This window comes from Parus major, chromosome 2, assembly GCF_001522545.3.
Source record: "Parus major isolate Abel chromosome 2, Parus_major1.1, whole genome shotgun sequence".
In the NCBI taxonomy this organism is placed as follows: domain Eukaryota; kingdom Metazoa; phylum Chordata; class Aves; order Passeriformes; family Paridae; genus Parus; species Parus major.
In genome coordinates, this window is record NC_031769.1 from 141,735,108 (window position 1) to 141,755,577 (window position 20,470).

General features: G+C 39.7%; 1 protein-coding gene across 2 annotated transcripts in view; it reads right to left on the reverse strand.

The window, feature by feature from the left end:
- The window catches only part of CYRIB (CYFIP related Rac1 interactor B), a 76,698-nt gene extending 56,228 nt beyond the window's left edge, over window positions 1-20,470 (reverse strand). For both annotated transcript variants that reach the window (XM_015617108.1, XM_015617111.3), the window contains exon 1: window positions 20,422-20,470. The gene's annotated coding sequence lies outside the window, so the exon portion shown is untranslated. The remainder of the gene's footprint in view (window positions 1-20,421) is intronic.

The following is a 20,470-nucleotide window of genomic DNA, read 5'->3' on the forward strand; positions in this document are numbered from 1 at the left end:
GAGATAAAAATCAAGGAATGCCATTCCTGGATGCTTTCAGTGAGGAGATAGCATAGAAACTGTGAAGGCAATTTTGTGGTACATATATGAATAGGCAAAGGAAAAGGGTGAATTCAATACCTCCTTGTAGGTGGAGGGAGTCTCCCATTATACTCTAAAGTACATACAAAACTACTATTAAACCGGCACAACTGTACAGAATTCAAAGGCAGCCATCAGGGCAATCAATCTCATGTTACTCCTGAATCCCTCTGACAGTGAAGATTACTTGTGACAAAGATCACAAGAATAAATTTATCTCCAAACTTTTATTTCAAGCATTTCCCTTCACAGCTTTGATGGGAGGATATCCTATAATAGATACCTGCAAGACAGTAAGTAGCTCCTAACTTAAAGATTTGTTCTATCATCAGACCTGAAAATGCCCATTTCTCCTCCCCACAAAAATAAGTTTAACTGTCTTGAATTATCAGCTTTTTCTTTCCTTGAAAAACATCTAAAAGCAGGAAGGATGCTGGTATTTCCTAGGACAGTTACACACATAAACCATTCGGGTCCCCACAAGTAACTTGTCAATGACAACCATTTATTGAAATTGGATTAGTAAGAATTATTGCCACTTCTTTACAAGCCTGATGTCATCAGAGAAAAAGCCTTGAGATAGAATTTTTGGGACTTGGAACCACTGAAACTGAAAATGAACATAATGAACTATAAAGTCTGAACAGAAGTACTACAAATTCCTTTAAGCTTAGAAGGAGCTACTAGACAGAGGCAGTAGTAGGAGGCAATATTAACCACTTTATCACCAGCCTCCATTATCACCCAGAGGAGATGGGAAGATGTCTATCTTTTATTGTTGTACAGCACAGAAAGGTTAGCTCTGAGAGAGCAGGAAATTAAAAAAATAAATAAATAAATAGAAATCAGGAGGGGGGAAGGCTGTCATGCCAGGAACAAAGTTAAAGCCTGTAAATGATGTAACTGATTCCAAGAAAGCAGCTGTAGTTATGGGTTATGTAGCAGCCTGTCTTTTCACCAAAGTCAAAATTTCATCAATGCCTGTGTTACAACAGAGCACTTCCGTCTGTCAAGCACTTGCAGGATTTAATATCTGGATACACTTAGACCTTTGCACCATCTAACCATTAAAAAGCATCTCCACTTTATTTTTTACAGATTAGAGTTAAAACTGCAACTTTGATCCACCACCTTTAATTCCAAAGGCATTGCCATTAACACCAATGTTTCAGCCTAACTCCAGTCCCAAGCACACACAGCCCTTGACACAAAAAGCATGACAGTCAACATGTTACATCCTCAAACAGATACATCCAACAGTCACATCCTCAAACAGATTTCAGTTTTACTTTTCATGCTTATTCAACACAATTCCTCCCAACTCCTACGACTAAATCAAGGTTTCTTTCCCATTGACTTTACTCTTTGAAGACAGCAACACCACAGAGACTGTCAAGCACTCAGAACTTCCCCAGAAAACTCAGCTCTGCCACCATGAACACTTACATAGTGAGACTATCTTATCTTCTGAGTTTACACACCAGAGATTTATTATCAGTTGAGTTTTACTTTGTTTTCTCTTTTCTTTTTTCTAACCTTCCACCCTATCTTTCATACAGCTTAGACATTCTACTTAATGTCACTTTAAGATGTATCTTGGGAAGAAACACACAGTCCATTCTCATGAGATAGTTTTCTATGTAGATGTCTAAAGTCATGTCTAACCAAGAGGATCTTAATGAATACTGAGATAAAAGGAAGAAAAAAGTATCTTTTCCTTGTACAACACAGATAACAGCAAAAAGAACTTGCTGGTGTGTGTAATTTTTTTTTTTTTCATTTCCCCATAAAGACATCTTTAACAGGACTGTGCCAGTTACTTTAACAGTAGCCAGTAAAAAGGGCTGTTGTGCAGTTGGGACAGCCATCATTTCCTGCTCATCTTTACACACGCACACAAAAAGCTGCTACTCAGCAATCAAAATTCTTGTAAGTTGAAAAGAAGTCACAAATACTGCCAAATTACTGTTTCAGTTACATGCACAATTTATATCAGTTTTATACTAAGATACAGTTTAGAGTTTGTGTTTCTTTGTGAATATGATACAACTACAAAGACTGTGATTCCCAATTTTACTTACACAGAACAGTCTGTCAGCACTACCTGGGAAACCAGTACTTAACTCAAATTTACTTTGAGGCAACAGGTTAGTAAATCAAGGTCTTAAATAATGGCTACAGTGCAGAGCCATGTCACATTTGGAACAGATTTCTGAAAGGATCAGAAGTACAGCATTGGTTTAAAAGAAATCTGATCCTTGAAGGATGTCATGCTTAACTTCTTGGTAGGACTTATGTTTAACATGAAATGCAAATCAATAAAATCTTGGATCTTTAGGATATTCCCTAACTGCATTACATTTGCCTACAGTTTCCCAGGCTACTTTCCCTGCAGCACAGAAAATATATAAAGCATAATGAGTACAAGTTAAACTCTAGCTTTCCTTGACAACATGTTATTGACTGCCTCTGATGGACTTCGTATCAGGCCACACCCTTCATCATTTTTAGCTGGAAAAAAGTTAATTTCAATTCTCCTGGTTGAGAAGATTAAACTATGTGTTTATGCAACTGCTGCTTCTTTCCTAATAGTAAAGGAGGGCAAAACCTACACAACAGCTCAAAACATTCACAAGTCCAAAAACTAACTTGCTTTAATTTGTTTTTCTGATTCTGAACTACTCAACAGAACAAGATGGAAACAAGTAACTCAGACCATGAATGCATAATGCAAAGTCAACATCACCAGATCAGAGAAACATTTCAAAACAGATTTTCCCAATGCATCACTTCCTGCCAAGAAGCAGAGAATCAGAATGGTTTGGGTTAGAACAGACTTTTAAAGGTCATCTAGTCCAACACCCTGCCAGATGGTGGCAGGTACATCTTCAACCCAATCAGCTTGCTCAGACCTGGCCCTGAATGGTACCAGGGATGGGGCATTTACCACCTCCCTGGGCAACCTGTGCTAGTGTTTCATTATTCTCATTGCAAAACATTTGTTCCTTGGTCTAAATCTGGCTCTTTTAATTTAAAACCATCACCTCTTGTGCTAGTGCAACAGGTCCATGTTGAAAAGCCCCATCTGACTTACAAGTTGTCTTTGGGTACTGGAAGGTGCTCTAAGGTCTCCCCCAGGGCCTTCTCTTCTCTGAGCTGAATGATCCCAGCTCTTTCCACCTGCCTTTAAAGAAAAAAGTGCTTCATCCCTCTGTTTTTGTGGGCCTCTTCTGGATTCACTCCAACAAGTCCATGTCTTTGCTGTGCTGATGACTCCTGAGCTGGACACAGTATTTACCACATGAGGTCTCATGAGAGCAGAATAGAGGGGCAGAAGCACCTCCCTTGATCTCCTGGCCCTGCTGTTGGGGATGCAGCCCAGGACACATTTGCTCTGGGATGCAGGCACACATTGATGGCTCATGTCAAGCTCGTCATCCACCAACATGCCCAAGTCTTTTTCCTCAGGGCTGCTCTGAACTCCACAATCCCCCAACCTGCATTGCAACGTGGGCTTGCCTGGAGCCAGGTTCCTCACCTTGTGCCTGTCATTGTTCAACCTCATGCTACTCTGGGCAGCAACATAGACACTGTGCTGCCCTGCACATCAAAGCTATAGGGAACCCAGCAGGAGACCTCTCACTGCCCAATGAGATGTACTGGACTGCTTCTTGGTCAGCCAGGATGGTCCAAGAAATGTCCCCATGGGGCTGGCACAGGCAGAGACATCTCCCTCTACAGCACTGGCTTGCTCTCACTGCCCAGAGCTGCTCACTGCTGACTTCAGCATCCCTGACACCTCCCACACTGACCTGAGTCTCAAGCAATTCAATACCATGAGGACAGGACAGATGGGATGCAGAGAAAGCCTTGTCACTGACCCAGCCTGGCAGGCTGGAGAAGCAGGGGGGAAAGCATGAAACACCTTTCTAAAATCACACAGGAAGTGCAAGGCTCCCTCAGTCAGCACTAGGGTGGGGGAATGAAACCCACAGCAGCAATAAGGTGGAGCTTGGGGGGCTGGGGGTGGATAGGAAGATGTGGTGTAGTGGGAAGTTGGTTGTGTTATATTATTTCAGTTCTTGCTGCACCTTTACCTTCATTATTTCATGCAGCATGCTGAACTATACATAAGCTATTAATGTCAGAAAAAAAGGAGTGCCATCAAAATAGCTACAAAGAGTTAATCTGCACAATATTTTAAATACAAACAGGAATCACTATAACTAAAAACCCTGAACTACATCTGCTAGCAGAAAAATCACACTTTCACACAACAATATCCATCAAGTTCCGTTTCGTGCAGATCAGTATCAACAATTGAGTTTTTATAGCATTCTCACAAAATAAAGAAAACAGTGCTGGCACGAAAAAGTAACCACACAGTAAATACAGCACTACCTTTATACAGAATTGTTCCATACTAAACAAGACTAACAGGGTACGTGCAGCTCTGTTTGAAAATTACAGTAGCTGTTAATCAACAAGTATTTTCTTCCTGCCCTTCTCTCTCCCCACTTTTAGCACTGTTAGCATCACACAAACAAAAGAGGGAGAACTTGTTTCTTTTCCATTCAGCAGGTTAACCTGTTTCTCCTGCTGTACACAGTAGCAAAAAATTCTCCAACCAAAGCTTAACCCAGTCACAAAAATTTGGATTTGCAGAATAGAAATGCAAACAAGTTGATGCCAGCATGTAGGTGATGGGAGGTTTGATTAGAGCCCCACATCAGTAGCTCTAGAAAATTATCTTCCACCATGAAAGGTGATACTTGAATAGTCATTCAGCATAAAGATGACTACCACAGGAATGACATGGGATCCTGACTAAGGACTACTTCAGAAACAGCTCTCAAGGTACAGGATTTTGTATCTAGTGGCCTTTAATAACAAAAGATTAGCTTCCCTCACTCTCTGATTCTTCATTGTCAAAAAAACCTTCAAACTTCAACCTTGCAGTATTGCAACCAGCACTGCCACAAACTTTAAATACATTGATTTTCAGCACTGATACAAGAATAAGTACAGACATGCTCCTATTTTTACAGAAGTTATAAACTCAAGCATTGCTTAAAGCTGAATATCCTCATTGTAACAGAAGATTTTTTTTTTTTCATGGAATATCCTTTGTCTCTATACTTGCTAAAATCCAGAGACAAAAAAAAAACCCTGAATTTTCTCTTTAAAATGTTAAAGGACCTTGACACTGAGCACTGACTATTACCCATGATACTCATGTGCATTAAATGCAAATGAGGGGTTTTTGCAATGTATAAACAACCAAAATGATTCACATAAAGTGCTTACCCAGTCCAATAGCAGGTATTTAGGGAAATATCTTTGGGACCACTTCAGAGGTAATGCAGAGACTGCCTGAACTACAAGGTACCCCTGTACATTTGATATGAACATGACAGCAAGTGCCACAGCCCAATTAGCTACTGTGTGAGGGGAGGGGGAAAAAAGAACCTGATTTGTACAGATATTGACTGATAACTGGGCACCAACTTCCAGTGCTCTGAAGGAAAGTTCCTGATTCTGTCAGCCTGAGTTATAGAATTTATTTAATATACCTTTACCACATTGCCTTTCAATTTCCTTAAAATGAAGGTAAAAGGTATTCCGTTTAGTAAACAACATTTACATTCTAAGATTTCAAATCACCTCACACATTAGCTTGGTCTATGACCAGCTTTTACAAAAAGCAGACATATATGTTAGTTTGCTAGCCAAGAAACTAGGTCAGGCATTTACTGAAACCCATGCAGACTCAATCTCTGCTAACAAGCAAAAAAAGGCAGTGATGGTATGATGAGGTTTTGTTTGGTTCATTTGGACTCTTCAACCTTTAACAACAAGGCTGATCTACAGAAGCTTCAAGGAATTTCTTTAACCTATTCCTAAAGCCCTGGATGACTGTACTCTTTTAAATGCCACCTGAAAAGATCATTAATCCAAAACTGAGCCCACAAGGTCGCAGCTTTAACAAAGTTCATCTTCTGCCACCCCTTCTCCTTCCATCTCTACTTCCCTGATGGTCTCCCCTTTTTCACTTACCCTGTAGCTCAAGTTGGAGCACAACAGATCAAGAGCAAGTCCTGGATCAACAAGATCTCAGTTGCCTCCCAAACTTTTGTTCCTACTACCAAAATACTGTGAATCACCACTCGCCTCAGCTTTAATAGAAATTGTTTGTACAGTTGTGCAAGTCTCTCCCCTGGCTCAGAGGTAACACCAGTTGTGCTGTGCACTGACTTTTTGGAGGTTTTTTTCCTTGTTTTTTTTTTTTACTTACTATAAAACTTTACTTCAGTACACTGTCCATCCCCCAGTCAGGGGAACACAAAACCAGTCACAGTAATGCCATGAAGGAGGTATCTTTCTATGACTATGGACTATATCAGAAAAAGTGGAATAAAAACTTCTTCCGCTCCTTAGCTAGCATACTAATTTTAGACAAAGAAAACTACCATAAACAAGAAGTCTAATATTTATGATTGCCACTTTGGTTTCTAAATTTGTTTTGAATACAAATTTATTTTGGAACAGCAGATGACAGGAATAGCCATATTCAGACCTCTTAAGTGACAAAACGATTCAAGTGCCTATAAAAATGGAGGCCCAGTAGTATTATCACTCTCCTATCCACATTTCTGTTCGCACACTGGTGTCAGCAAACCTGAATCCACCACCTCAAACCCACCTGTCATACCAGCAAGGAAGGATAAAGGGCATTTTGTTCCAAATAATCAAAAAACATGAGGAAGGAAGAATAGGATTTGCTATTCCTTTGGACTGAAATTATGTAAATGAGTGGATAGGTTACTTTTGTTGTAGTGACACACAAGATGTCTTTACATGCAGTGTCTTTTCCATAAAGCCAGAAGACTCACACTGCCGTGCTCTCCCTCTCTGTCATGCACAGTACAGCAGTTCTACGCTTATTTAGCAACAATACAGAGCCCTCTGCAAAGGTCTGCTGTAAGTACAGAACAGGAGAACAGCCTACATTTCATGTTTCCTTCCTTCTGCAAGGTTGAGTCACATCCTTAGGTCTCCTTTTAGGAAGCTAAAAAACCATGGTAGAAGAAAAAAAACCAAAAAAACAACAAAAACCTTTAACAGAAAAGCCTTGCATGCAGGGGAAGTTAGATACAGAACTGCCAAAGGCCACAGTTCAATTCTTTGGCTCATCTTCTGCTGTGTCAGACAAGAGAACTGCACACCTTTTTTCCTGTTAGAAGCAAAACCTGATGCTCTTCACAGCCAGACAACTTTGTCAAAGGATTTCCAAGATAAATGAAAGGTGTTCACACATTTGTGAGTGAATAATGCAGACAAATTCCTCATTTGGAATACAAATTACTCTATTTACTGCATTTAAAAAAAAAACCAAAGAACCCAACCCCAACCACCCTTACATGGGAGAAAGCAGACAGTTCTATTAGCTATAAAGACAAAGCCTTTTTACACAGTAAGTTCAAAAGTATGAAATTAAGATCTGTATTTATTTCCTTTGGTCTCTCTAACAATTTAAATAAAATATTTTAAACCATGACTGCCAGAGATGAAACAGTTCTTGCCTTACTTCCTCTGTTCTACTAACAGCAACACCACTGGTCTAACATGGGTAAGTTCACTGGTCAAAACTACTACAAGCCCACAAGCTGATTGTTTGAAGCCTGGACCGGTTTCACAAACCTGTTTTGTGTGGCCCAACCAGCACACAGGCTGGGGCAAGCAGAACTGTGAACTTAAGTAAGTCCAAGCTTTAGATGACTACTTCTATTTATGAATAGACAACTACAGTTCATTTCATCACACTTAAACAGATTGACCTTTTCAAATCACCTACCCTGCACACCTGTATGACCAGAACAATAAGTAACTGGGATTACAGCATCTCACTCAATAAAAAAAATTAAATAGTATCTCAAATCAGCTGCCACAACTGTTTCTATTGCATACTCCATCTATTGAATTCTGAAAAAAATTATTTGCATATCCCAGAGTATTTCACATCATGTGTTTAAATATATATTTTATATTGATGTATTATAAATAGTATGTTTATAAGTATTATGCAATAGAATATATATTTCTATCCAAACCTTCCAATGAGTCAGAAGCTGGGCCATGAAACAAAAGCAAATATAATAATTTTCTTATAAATATGATAAGCAGATAGAACTGATCCCCTAGTACCAAGAAAATAGACTAGATAACACATTTCCATCCTTTCTGTTCTGGGTAAGCCAATGGTACACTACTTAAGTCTTTATACATGCTGTACTTTTCTATAAACACAAGTTAGATAAAATATAAATAAGTCAATAGTAAGAGGTGCAAATCTCATTAAGATGGGATAGTTCTGTGGCTGAACCCTCACGAGTGTTTTCCAAAACAATTTCTTTGAAGTGTAGCTAGCTATTAAAACAACAATGCAGCATGTTTAAAAACCATGACCATACTATTTCTATTTAAAGATTAAATCTGTCCCACTTTGTAAGGTACAGAGAGTCAAGTACTTGGCACAGGTACTATAGGCAAAGGAGGAATTAATCACCAAGTTTCCAGGCTGAGGACATGGCTACTGTGTCAGAGACAAACTTTCCCTATAGACTTCCTTTTGTAAACAACCTACAAAATTTGGAGGGGGAAGGATATTGACTCCACCTGTCTAAGAAAAAAATACTACTTTTTTCAAACTTTTTCAAGAAAAATTACAAAAGCCAAGACATATTTTCAGAATTACTGCCATAAAACTAATAAACACATAAATGTATTCCATTGTAAAACCTCAGGCAGTAGATGCTGAATTTAGTTCTTCTCAAATGATACTAGAAAAGTTTGATGTGTTGACCTTGAAGATCAGTTTCACTGCAAAAATAAGATTTTTTTTTTTTTTTTACTTTGTCTGGAATCACTGCTTTGGAAAGAGTAGTGTCTCATGGATCCTCACAAAGAAGGAAAGTTTGCTTCTGCACTATGAACTTTACCCAGACCCAAAAGGAGTGTTTGTCAGAAATGCAAACCAGACTACTACAGTCTGCCCCAATTACAAGTACTGAGAAACCCTGAGAACAAGCATAAAGGAAGAAAGAAAAGAAAAAAAGAGAAAAAAAGAAAGGAAGCCATGTCCTATTCAACAAGCCATCACCAACTCCAAAGCACAGTTCAAAGAAAACCTCTCTGGACTCCTGGCCTGACTGGCCCTGCATTCAGAACTGCTAAACAGGTTCTCTGTCAGGAGCAGGGGACTCGGCACTTGGTGATCTTTAAGGCCTCTTCCAACCCAAACTATTCTATGATTCTATGAAAAAAAAAAGAAAAGTTCAAACACAAAATTCAAACAACTTCTTTTTCAGGCAGTTCTAGCCTCAGCTTTGCAGAGCTGATCACAAATATTAATGATGCTAAGTGAAAGAAGCAGTAGGATAACAACCAGACCTACTGTACTACTCGATTACTCTACTAGTAGCTCATTTTAGTTACTCTCTGATTTAGGAGCATTCAGGAAAAGTACAAAGCAGAGAAAAGTATGGCTGCTAAGAGCACAACACAAAGAATGCTATCTATGTCAGATATTTCCTGAAGTACAAGCAAGAAGAGCCTTTTACGTAAGTGCCAAATAAAAGATGATAAGGAAGGGCAGAGTGGTGAGAGTGAAATTATCTGAGCAGACGTAAAACAAGAGCACGAACCCCACCTTCCAGTTACTTCTATTACAGCACTGCAGGCAGGACACAGCCTCCACGTTTCCGCTACGAGCCACTCCTGTAACAGCAGCCTCAGCAATTTATGAAGCAGAGCACAGCTGACAGCAGTAAGGCACAGATGATGTTACACAAAATAACTGCCTGATAAGAGACAAAATACTTTTACGAGGTGCCCTCCTTCAGTGAAGGGCAGCAGATGAAGTGTAGAAATTCACACTCTGGGACTGCCTAGGGCAAGGGGAAAAAAGAATACCTTAAATAAACCAGCTTTAAATCAAGCAAAAAGCTACATACAAGCACTTCAAAGAATTAGGGTATTTACAAAGCCCTATGATGACTGCTCAGACATATCTAACAAGGCTTTCACTCACCGTCTTCAGTTTTTTTTCTGTCTCAAAAAGTTGTAGCATAAGATAGAACACCGTCCTTGAAAAGAGATACACTGAAGTATCAACTTAGAATAACTTATTTTTCTTATGATCAAGTTATGAAGAAATATCTTGAACTGTGAAATGAAATTTTTGCTCATTTACAACACATACAAAAACAAAACACCAATCCTTTTGCAGAGAACAACATGTTATCAAATAAATACATTTAGTTGTTTTTTTTTGTTGGGCTTTTTTTTCAAACACTGATTCAGAACCAGGAAATAGACCATTTCTAAGCACAACAATTGTGCTTTTCATTTTAGAGAAAGCTTTTGACTTTCAACTTTTTTTTAACATGCTAAAATACTAAGACCAAAGATGACATGTTCTCTGAAGAAGTAAAAGCTATGTAACTGTGGAAGCTAAACACAAATTACTGGAACTTACTAAGTGATGTTTAGTTCCTTCACTGAAGCTATGGCATATACATCAAAACCACAAAATTATGCAGTACTGAACCATTCTGGCAGTGTTGTAAATCCAACACATTGTGAGAAATTAAACTTTATTGTACACAGCGTTTTTTATTTCCTAACAACTGTCAGCAACACACAGTGCCCTGCTGAGGGAATGTGTGCATGCCTGTCCCCTGGCAGGGAGGACCTGCCCTCAACAGATGGAACATGAGAATAAGCAAAGCCTGCATCACTCGTGTACCAAGATAGAGGCTTAAAAATCACTGAAGTATTTTGATCAGTAATTAAAATATTAGTTTCCTAAAAGCACATGTGCTCAAATTTCCTTTGGATATAAACTGCCCTGCTTGAGTAGTGTCTTGAGACACAATCCAGCTGACTACCTGCACAGTGTGCAGACACACCAAGCACATGGGTGCACGTGTGGTGTAACAGATTTATACACACACAAAAAATCTATACACACAGAGAGTAACCAAGATACAAACCATACCAAATTATTGCATTCCATCCTCTGGAGACAGATGGCTTTTGATTAGCTTTTGTTTTTTATTAGGTTGATTGCTTTTTTCTCCTTTTTAAATAAAGTTTTATCATGACTGTACTTCCTTTTGTTTTTAGTGCTGCTACTCCAGCTCTCTCCTGACTCACCCACACGTAGCTATGCTTCAGCATGTTGCAGTTCATGTTCTTTTATAGTGTCACTACAATTCTTACTTGAACTGAAGAGCCTTAAATTGAATAAATCCACCCACAGAGGTAAAGGTGGGCAGAGCTGACAGATCACATAACTAAACATACAAAAAGCCTACATAAGGCCAGAAACAGCGCCTGAGGTTCTAATTGTTTAAAATCTTTGTTTTTGTGTCCTTTTCCACATGAAAGTATCTCAGGTTTGAACACCAATGTTTGTCACATTCTCAATATCACATCAGAAGCCAGATGTGCTTCTGAGAAACCCAGATAGACTCTTGAGATCAAAAGCACTCCCAGGATCATTCGCCTCTCTATGACTGAAGAGAGATTTGCTACCAATGACTGCCACACTTCTGAGAGAGAGCAAGTTTCCACCAAATTTATTCTACAGCAGAAGAATTTCTAGTTCTCCAAGCTGAAAATCTGGTCAGCCAAATATTAATTGAACTTAAGCCAACATAGTAGGTCTGGTAACAAATGGCAAAACACCACAGTCCCACCAGCAGAGGCTACTGGTCTTTACCCAGGAACAAACATTTTTGGGTTTTGTTTTTTTTTAAAAAAAACAACTATATAGTTTTCTAACCAGAATAAACTTAATTCATAGTATTTCTCTTTCATTAAAAAACTTCAAATAAAAACTGAGTGTTGAGCATGATTCAAAATAAAAATAAATTTAAAAATCCGCACACAAATCATCAAAAACCCCAAGAGGGTAGCAAAAGGTTTTTAACCACTCTTCTACTGACTTAAGAAACAGAATCCTTATACTCCTTACCTTGGTTGATACAGTTTCATTTCTATAGAGAAACTCAAGAAGCCACAAGGGTCTCCAAAACAGAAAGAACTTACAGGAGCGCTGCTGACAGCAGGACAGAACTGTCTGTCAAATTAAACAGATAAGCTGAGCGATGTGGACAACTGAGAGACTTTCACCTGAAAAATAATAAACAGCTCATCCCTCCTTCCCTCACTGTAAAGCAGAGAAAGGAATTAATTTCCCACAATTCTTTTAATAAGGCTGCAACACCGATTTCTCCATAACACTTAAACACCAAGTAGGTGTCTTTTTACAACATGTGCCAGTTTGGCCCTAAAGCTGTGTGAATACATTACAGAGAAGGAATGCATCAATACCAAATGCTTAAAGGAGCTCCTAACACCAGAGTACAAGTTCTCCAGAGTCACACAATTCCGGAATTAACACTTCCTCATTTCTCTGAGCAAGCAACATAGTTGCAAAAGAAGAAACTAGAAACAATTTTGCCTTTTGAATGGCTATGTCCTGCTGCTGGAATCACCTGGAGCACTGCCTTGTTCTCCCATTGGATTAGGGCAGCTACATACCCAAGGAGACTGCAAACACAAGAAATAAGTGTGACATTAGGATTCATTATTAAAAGAGAATCATAGTAAGAGAAAGGTAGCAAGTTCTATGGGGATGTGGCTGCAATATGTAAGGCAGTCTAAAAAGAGTCAGGTTACAGTAATTTCTAACCATGCAAAACTAACTTAACTTCTTTGTGCCTTCACTCCCTGCATAAAATAGGAAGCAAACTACTTCCTCATCTCACTCGACCATTCTGATAATAAATAACTTTACAGAAAGCAGTACCAGACTATCTGTGAGGAAATGAACTGCTTCTCTGGAGCAATGTAGCAAGAGCATGGTGCAGTCTAAAGCAATGAAGACATAGTATTGAATACTATGTTGACAGAACTAGCCCCACACACTTGGGGGCATGAAGCAAGGTATTAATGGAAGAAATGGCTTACAACTACGTATTCATGGCTGCCTGCTTTCTGCAACTTCTTTGAACACTGCTTCACAGCCAAACAGTTTAAATTCTTAACAAGGAGATGAGCCCAGAGAGTTCATCCTCATCATTACATAGCTCATGACCAAAATCAGAACCATTTGCTCACAACACAAATTTTTACCACTCACTGATACATATTAAGCTAAAGTGGTAAAGAGATGGTGGCTACTAATGCAATAGACAAAACTATTTCACTGTAGCCCCTTCCTTACAGATTCTCTAACTTTACTTTTGCTATTACAAGTTCTTTGTCCAACAGACCTATCTGCCTTCTTTACAAAATCCTAGCTTCTACCCTTACTACTCCTGTCCACCTTTCCCTGCCCACCAGCTCTATTTTATGAATTTTTCTTTGTCCAGTTAAGTCCTCATTTTCCTTGATGTCCCCAAGATGCTGGGTGAGAGGCAGCATCATTCCTACACACTCCCTCAGTACTGACCAATACTTTCCACACAGCCAAAGACCTCACAACCCAACCTCTCTGCTAGTTTATTATCAACCTAGATCTAACTCAGTCCTGGATTCTAATTGATATACCTCCTGCTTTCAACTCAAAGCAAGTTGCTCCTCCTCCTAGTTAACTGCCATGTTTCCTCACCTCAGCTGTCCTCTCCATCCAAATCCATTTCTTCTTCCATGCTGCCTGCCTGGGTATATGTTTATTAGAGCATGAGTTTTCATAGGACTGTAATGGGGTCAAACCAAGGCCCATTCTGGACTAGGGACAGTGACAAGAGCAAAGCGAGAGTCATCAGCTCTGCAAAAACACTCTGCTCTAAAGCAGAGACACACTAGAGTTATTTGAAGAGCTGTCAAATTTTAAGACTCCCATTACAACATCAGTTCCCAAGCTTCACTTTTGGCAGTTACTGAAGTAGTTTGACTGAAATTCCTTTGAAAACCTGACATAATATTAACATGAATATTATGTCACACTCAAAATATTAGGTCTTAATCAATAGTCTCTTACACTGCCATATACTAGACTCTACTGCCAGTCACACCTACAGTGAGTTTCCTACTGGGACACAATTCTACCCCATGTTTATTAAGAAGCCAGAGTAACAGAATAATGGTTTCCCCATAAAAACTTGGAACACTGCTAAAACCATAAACTTCGGAAGAGATAAGAAAACAACTTGGGCTTTGTTATACTAGTTGAATGTTCTTGTAGGATTGCCCTCTGAACTTCAAGGTTGGAGATATAAACTAGATTATGCTATTCTGTTACCCCTGCTAAGAAATTAATTCAGTTCTGAACTCCGAGATGCAAAGGCAAGAACAGATAAAGCATTTACTATTTTAGTGCTTAGGAGAACATGACTTTAGTCAGTTATACATGGGAATGAGCAAAGTAGCCATACCAAGAGATTTTAAAACCATCATTACAATGCAATTGCCTGTTCAGCTGACAAATCCACATCTCCCCACACAGAAGCAGGAAATCTAAACTCCGAATCAATTAACTGCTTCCATAAGCAATCCTTACACAATGCTCTCTCTTGTCTGTATGATCTTCATTTATATAAAAGGTCAGCAATTTTATCTTTGAAATGAAGCCCCATGAAGTCTAGTGGTTACTTATTTCACTTCCAGCTTTGAAGGGAACAGTTTCAAGTAACCGTATGTCTCAGCACATAAAAGGTGCAAATACAACAAGAAATTAACTGCCTTTTCATGCCCAGAATGCATTTTGCCTAAAAAATTTTCACTTTCAAGGACACTAAACAGGAAGGTTTTGTTTAAACAACAACAAAAAACCCCTCAAAACAAAACAAAAAAATTTTTAAAAAACCTGCTATCTGCTATGAATGTATTTCTAATTAATTCTTACAGCTTTCCCAACCCCCCCCAGAATAACAGTGCTAGAATTCAGAAAATGGTCTGCTTTTTGTTTGGTTTGGTGTTTTTTGTTTTGTTTTATTCAGTAGAGGGTCAAACTGATTTGTACATCAGAGGCTGAAACAAACACCTTTGTTGTGCAACACAAAAAGACAAGAAATCCCTTTCTTGTTACCCTCAAGACTTCTATAATAAAAAGGAGAACGAGCCATCATCCAGTGCCACACCTGACTGGGAGAATACACAATTAAATCTACTTTTGAAGTTATTCAGCTGCTACAGCCACTAGACATAGAAACGGGGCTTTCCAGTCACCTAATTTACAACTAGGGCTCCTAGGAACTCATCTATTACCTTGTGTAGTACACCAGAAAAAGTTACTCACACTAACACTCCATTTAATTTAATCATCTAGTACTGAAGGAGAACCAGAATTGCCTCATGGCTGAATTTGAGAGTCTTTTGAACTACGCCAGTTAAACAGAATTTGCTCACAGAACTGCCTCCTGCTACTGGGGAACATTTAAGCCCTGTAGTCTGAAGTAAAAAGTGCTTTTAAAAATGTATCTAGGACAGTGTTCTGCTGCACTTTCTTATATATAAAGTGATTACCAATGTAAGATTTTTTTTTATTTTTTTTTTATTGCCTGGTGGACACCAATTTCAGGTAAAGCATTTGCTGATGGAATCAGCCTCCCAGATAAACGTATTAACTGCCTACAGGATCAAGCTTTAGGTTTTGGTGTGGGTGGCAGACAGAAGGCCTGTTTTGCAAGGCATGCTATTTTTGTTGCTACAGCCACACCAAACTGAATGCACTCAAATCTCACAAGCTAAGCTGTCCCAGACCCAGTCACACTGCTTGCACAGGGACCACCTGGGAATCCCAAGTGCTGTAGATATAAACCAGAGAATCAGTTCAACACTTAGAAATCAACACCACAAACCATGCAGCATTTCCACTCAACAAGAGTAAAAGAATAAAAATATATCCTCCCATACAAACATTATTAGAAACTAGAAAACTAGTTTTATACACTTGCAGATTGTACCTAAGTATAATCTCTCATTTTCAGAGATATTTAGTCCCCAAATTTTCCTTCAGCCCCACAATGATTTCATACAGTAGGAAAAAAAATAGCAGGTTTGGTCAGTCAGATACCACCCCCCAAATGCAGCATCAGAACTTTATATTTGTGCAAAGAAGGCAAACAGCAGCCTTCCCCAAGACACACAAATTAGTCAGTACATGTCTACGTAGTAAAATAATAAAAAATCTCTTTCCAGGTTAAAAAAAACAGTCCTAAAGAACATTCAAAGATAGCAATTCTGAAACCAAAAATACTTTTACAAATCAATTACATGGACAGCATTAACATTGTCAGAGTTAACCAGAAATAAATTACTAAACATTTCATCAATATCACCATATTCAATAGCAACAGTAAATGAAGAGGGCAGCATAACCCGACAACAAAGGTTCAACAAGAGGTCTCAGTTCATAAGCCACATAAACAGACTGAGCAGGACAGGGTGAGCCCTTACCTCACAAACATGACTGTCTTACAATTATCCTGAAATTCAAATGATTATAAATGAACTGCCAAAGAATGCATAATTTTCCCTACACTTTTCAATTATGCTTTGTAACTAGTTTCCACAGTGAAGGTATTCTCTGTACATCAGGCTTTCACGTGACAGAGAGGACAAAATGCCATTTCTAAAAAGCAGAATGCAATTAAAACCAGAGGGGATGGGGAACACAGGAGAAAGTGCTGCAGCTAAAAATACTTTCAGCTTTACCTACTCAATTCTAAAACTGCTCATTGTTTGCTGTTGGTTTCTATTAAGCTCTGCTGTTTATGATTGAAATACATGTATCCCCAGTAAGCTCTGGAACTGCAAATGTAAAACAGCGCCTATGTAAGAGCCTATTACTCTCAGCAAATTTTAGACAGTTGGAAACACTCTGCCAGCTGCAGCAGTCAACTTGTGGCACTCGAGAGAACATTCCTGAATCACAGATGGGGGGAAACTGAGGTGATTTTATAAGAGATCCTGAAATTAAAGGCAATCAAAAGAGTCCCTGTCTTCATAAACATGAAGAGAAATGCAGATTTCCCTACACTAGGTAAAGATGTTAAATTTCCCACAATCACAAGGAAGAAAATACCAAAACTCCTAAGTTTATATGGCTGTAGATTAATAATAAGTGAAAATTTAAGAGATGTGCAAGAGGACCATCCATTTATTTAAAAATACTCTTGATATAAGCAAAGAAATGGGAGTAGAAAAGACATCAAATGGTACATATAAGTGGCCAACATTAATAGGTGGAAAATTATTTGAAATAATTTTTACCCTCCTAACTGGTGCATGTATTTCATGCATGCTAGTAAGCAGTGCCAATGCTTCAGATACCCCAGTGCTTAACTCTTTCCTGTGCAAGCAGAGTTACCTTCATACCCCCAGACTCATCACCTCTGAAGACATGTTGACAGTCTGGAGGGACTCAGTTGGACCAAAATGACTACCAGGATGACTCTCTGCATCCTGGTTCTAAGCACAGGAGTTGGCACTGACATTCCAGCCTTGTGTGGATGAATCCACATATATTCACATGAGCTGCATGCCTCGCCTGTAGCACATTTGCTTGACAGCTGATAATCCATGAGATGTAATTTGACAACATTCAAAATATTTCAGCTTTGAAGATGTATTTTCAAACATTTTTACGATGAACGTGTCTCATAAAATTGATTTGTAATGTACTTCAGGGTAGTTAACATTATCTTAACGAACAGGAGTCATTCTTCTCAACTTATGCCCTTCTACATCAATGACAGAAACTCCTGGTATAATAAAGAGAATAAGCCTTTAGGTAGGACAGGTAAAGGTGACAACCTTGACTTACACCAGTGCCATCATTTCCTAAAAACCACCAACCAAATGAACTACAATAGCCACACACAAACCTGCTTAAAAAAACAAATACAACTCCTTGCATACAAGCTTTAATTTTGCCTGTCTCCACTACATCAAGATATGCGTTGGTTCCATCTATGCCCCCAGCTGGCAGGCAGGAACAAGAAAAAGGGGACTGCAGGGTGTTTGTTTTTTTCCTCTCGCTGTGTATTCTCCAAGATACACAGCAAAAGGAAAAAAAAAATCTGCATTTACGTTTACCATGCCAAAGCAGCTGCAGAAATCCAAAGTGGCCCCTACATATGCTTTTCCAAATGACAGAGACAATTTCTGTTACTGTATTACTCAATAATTCAGTAGTTTGCAATACAAATATTCCCCATCCTTCTGTCTCTTTACAGTATTAATTCCAAATGTTTAGTAAGCATTGTTAGAGGTCTGGTGACAGACACCTTAAGGTGCCCCCATAAGTGTCTTTAAACTATTGCATTCAATTAATTTAACAATTAATTATTTGCAAATATATATAACTACTGATAGACACACACACAAAAAAAATATTCCTTTTTTCTCTTTATCAAGAGACTAAGTCTAACACAAAACCCAGATAAGGGGACATGACAGTTTTGTATGCAAGAAGAGAACTGGCTGACACCAGGTTTCCACAGCCAGTGCAGGGAAGGTTTCACAGGAAGAGGCAGAGACTTTCAGAAGACAAACTCTTCTATAATCTGTCCCCTCAGGTGGCCCCAGCTAAACTGCAAACAAGGAAGAAAATCTAGAGCACCTGATGACAAATGGAAGTTGTATAACAGATGGGATCAAATTCATTCCTTACTTTCATATAATTGTGGCACTTCTTGACGGGGATATTTTAAAACAGATCCTGGGATCACTTCTTTCCACAGCCCCTGCTCTCAGACAGCTAATATATGCAATAACAAATCTGACAGTCTGACTGGGATAAAAAGCTATCTTCTCTCCTACTCAAAGCTTCTGTTTCAACAATAGAATACTCTCTGTATGCCAGGCAAGAAACAATCCAACTTCATGTAACAGCAGTATCTTATTCATGTGGTTTAGGACTTTGCTATTAAGCTTGCCACACAGAACCAAAGATTCTGCGAAACAACACAACTTGCTAAACAAAGATATTTATCAGGGGGAACCTTTTAAGTTTGAATCCATGTTCCAACCTTGACAACAGTGATCTCCAGCTATTTACTGTCCAACACCCAAACCTGCCACAACCTATAAGAGAAAATGCTGATTAACTAAAAGTTGTATTTAATGTCCAATCAGTCAGAGCACAAAGAAAGAAGTTTCTGTGTCAATGAGGGAGGAAAGAATTTGAGCAAAAGAGACTTTGCAATTTTTACCACAAGAAACAGCAGAAAGGAAGAACCCAGATTATCAGATCAATCTAGAAAATATTTTACTGGTTTGAGGATTAACATTCATGTTAATGTACACTTGTATTTCCATATTATGTTACCAGAAATTCAGAATGACAGATTTTAAATGTTAGTAAGACTCCACTATCACAGCAGCATGACAGCTGTCACACTGTTGCTGACATTTGGATCCAGGATGCTGATGCCATGAACACATAAAGGAAAAAAAAACTTCAAGAACCTTCATAACGCACAGTCTCTTGATTTCTTTGGGGTCTCAAATGTGTCTGTGAAGAAACTTCCTGTATTTTTTTACCAAGCGAGATATGACACCATTTTTAAAAGTAACAAAAAATTAAGTTGCAGGCGTCCTTATTCTCAAATTACATAGAAGAAAATTATAATGCAATTAAAATTCCATTTTATCTGCTATATAATGAACAGGTTAGAAACAACACTGTCCTGCTACGGACTCCAAATTCACCTTAACCCCACCTGGAATTACATCCCCAGCATCATAGCGCTGCACACAAACCTGCAGGATACACCCTAACCATGACAAATTTGCAACGATCCCTGCATTCCGCTTAACCCGCTGCATGTTCAGCCACACTCCGAAAGCCTGCAGATGTCCCTTCCAGAGCTCTCCCCCTCCCGCCGCTCCCGTTATCCATTAACACTGTCACTCCATCCCGCATCCCGCGGCACTACCTGCATCCTGGGGAGCCGCCCGCACTCGCACCGGGCGCAAACCAGACCCCGTGCCCGCGACAGGGGGAAGGAGCCGCCGGGGAAGCCCAGGGCAGGGCGGCCGGTCCCCGGTGACCCGCGTGGTTCCCCCGCCGAGGGAACAGCGGCCGCCGCTTCCCCCTGCGTCCCGGGGCCCCTCCTCGGCGTGCGGGGGAAAGCGGCGGCGGGACGGGAGAAGTTGCGAAGAGCTGGGGGAGCGGGGAGAGCAACAGCTGGAGCCGGGCGGGGAACGGGGGCCCCGCGGGAACGGGGCGGGGGTCGCGCCACCGGTGCCGAGGGAACGCGGGGGATGCAGCGGCGAGCGCTCCGCCCGGCTCTTCCCGCCCTCCGCGCCGCTGGCACTCACCGAGCCGCCCCGCGCGCGGCGATGCGGGACCGGGATCCGGAGCGGGACC